The sequence below is a fragment of the Gavialis gangeticus genome, unplaced genomic scaffold (assembly GCF_001723915.1).
Source record: "Gavialis gangeticus isolate Ggan-Ray unplaced genomic scaffold, GavGan_comp1, whole genome shotgun sequence".
In the NCBI taxonomy this organism is placed as follows: domain Eukaryota; kingdom Metazoa; phylum Chordata; order Crocodylia; family Gavialidae; genus Gavialis; species Gavialis gangeticus.
In genome coordinates this window covers 11444407-11446850 of record NW_017729030.1, presented here as the reverse complement: position 1 = coordinate 11446850, position 2444 = coordinate 11444407, and positions in this window count along the sequence as shown.

Genomic DNA, 2444 nt, shown 5'->3' with positions numbered 1-2444 from the left:
GTCCCAGATGTCCAGGGTGATCTGTTCCCACCAGTCAAGGCTGATGGCGTGGGCCCAGAACTGGCACTCAATGGTCTAGAGGTGGTGCCAGAGCACCCCAGCATCCATAAGGGTTGTGTGAAACAGCACCATTTCATTTTGACTTCTGTTTCACCATTTAGAAGGGACAGTGTTTCGTTTTGCTGTTTCAAAGCACTGTTCCATTTTGTTTTGTCAAAACTGTTTCAACGTTGTTTCGACATGTTTCGACGTTTTGTCCATAGGCTATAATGGGGAATCACAAAATGCCTATTATTTTGTCATTTCTTGCCTGATTCCGATGAAAATTGCAGGAATGGTGCCTCCTTCTGAGGGCATGAAGCCTGCCAAGTTTCAAGGAAATAGGTGCAGAGGGCTTTGTGAAACTGTACCTCAAACTGTTCAAAACAAAACTAGTATCACTTGCCGGCAGTGGCAACCTGCTGTCATCCTGCACAAAGATCTGGGGGCCTGCGACCCCCAGAAGGGCTGCAGGGCTGTGCCAGACTCCTCCTGGGGGGTATGGAGCCAGCACCAACACTGGGTTCTTCCTGGCACTTGGTGAGGGCCCGAGCCAGTAGCAGCAGCATGCTGCCATCCACATACTCCGCAGCCGGTGAGTGCGGAGCTTTAAAAAAAAACAGCCCTGCACTCACTGTCTCTGGCAGCAGCGACTGGGGCCTCTGGGTGCTCATGGCAGAGCCCCCCTGCACAGTGCAGGGCAGTGGGGATTGCCCACCCCCCACGGCGCAAGTGCACTGCAGCTCGGCAGGGTGCCACATGCAGTCCCAGAGCTGCTGCAGATCCATCTGTCAGCCACAGCTCCTAGTTCAATTCCCCAGGTCTCTGATCATTCCCCCCAGCTCTTCTTGCGGGGTACGGCCCCCAGATCTGCATGTGGGGTTTCAGCAGGTTCCTGCTGCTGGCTGGGGAAATAGCCCAGAGCTGCTGCAATCCCCAGCTGGCAGCAGCAGCCTGCTGTTGTCCCGCGTCATCTGGGGACCTGCGCCCCCCGGGAAGAGCTGGGGGCAAGATCAGGAAGCTGGGGAATCAAACCAGGAACTGGGGGAATGCGCAGGGACCTGAATATCAGTCCCCAGCTTGATTCCTGAGCCCCAGTTCTATTGCCCAGCTCCCCATTCAATTCCCCAGCTCTCTGATCATTCCCCCAGTTCTTCCTGGGGGGCACAGGCCCCCGGATCTGTGCATGGGGTTTCAGCAGACTGCTGCTGCTGGCTGGGGCCAGAGGCAGCACCACAGTCTTCCTGGGGCTCGGTGCAGGCTGTGCCAAGCAGCTGCCACTGGCCCTAGCCTGCAGTAGGAGCCTGCTGAAACCCCGTGCACAGATCCAGGGGCCCATGCCCCCTGGGAAGAGGGCCAACTAAATCATTGGAAAACTTGTTCTTTGTAAGCTTTTGGGCACAGACACTCTTCTTCAGGCATAGGGAGAATCAGGGAGGTGTGAATGAGGTAAATTTATGTTCCCACAGAATGGGAGACGAGCAATTAACTGTCTAATGTGGGGAGGGGGCTTGGCACCTTGGCTGCACTGCAGTGAGGGAGGGAGGGGAGGGGAGGAAGTGACTGGCCTATCCAGTCCAGAAAGACAGAAACCTCTAGAGCAATTAGCTACCTGGAGCCCTAAGCTTTGTGTGGTCAGGGCAGGGCAATTCACCAGCCCCCCACATCACTCTATCTGTGCCTTGGGTTTCTCCCTTCTGCAGTTCTGTGCCATGATGGCCTGGGAGAGGGCTGTGACTACAGGAATGTTCTGTAGTGGCCACTGGTCCCCACAGGAGCTGGGTGGGGAGGGGCATGGGAAGACGAGTGGTTTGGGTCCAGTGACCAGCTTCTGAAGACTGGCTTGCACAGAGGGCTTTAAGCTAGTGGGGCATCATTGTGCTGCTACCTCCCCACCTTGCTGGCTGTGGGAATGACCCACCCTCTCCCTTTCCCCCACCCTCTTCACCAAAACTAGGGGAAGGGCTTGGCATGGGTGCTGTGGGTGGTGCTCTGGTACTGGCAACTGCACTGGAAGTCCAGAGACTGGGGGGTGCTCTGTGCATCTGGAAAGGGGACAGCAAGGAGATGTTGGAGGAGTGGGAGTGGAACACCCATGGCAGATCTTTCAGAACTGTGTGTTGGGCCACAGGCCACAGGGTCAAGGACTGCAGGGGTGAGAGGCTCCCATGAGGTGGAGGGAACAGCTTTAGGGTTCAGGTCCTGGGTCCTGATAATTGTGGTGTTGAAGCTTTCCCCATGGCAAGTGGTGTTGAAGTCTTGTGCACCATGGTTCATGCACTCAACCGTGTCATAGTATCATAGTATTTAGGGTTGGAAGGGACCTAAACAGATCGGGTCCGACCCCCTGCCGCAGGCAGGAACCGGTGCCAGGATCATATCACCCCAGCCAAATATCTGTCCAG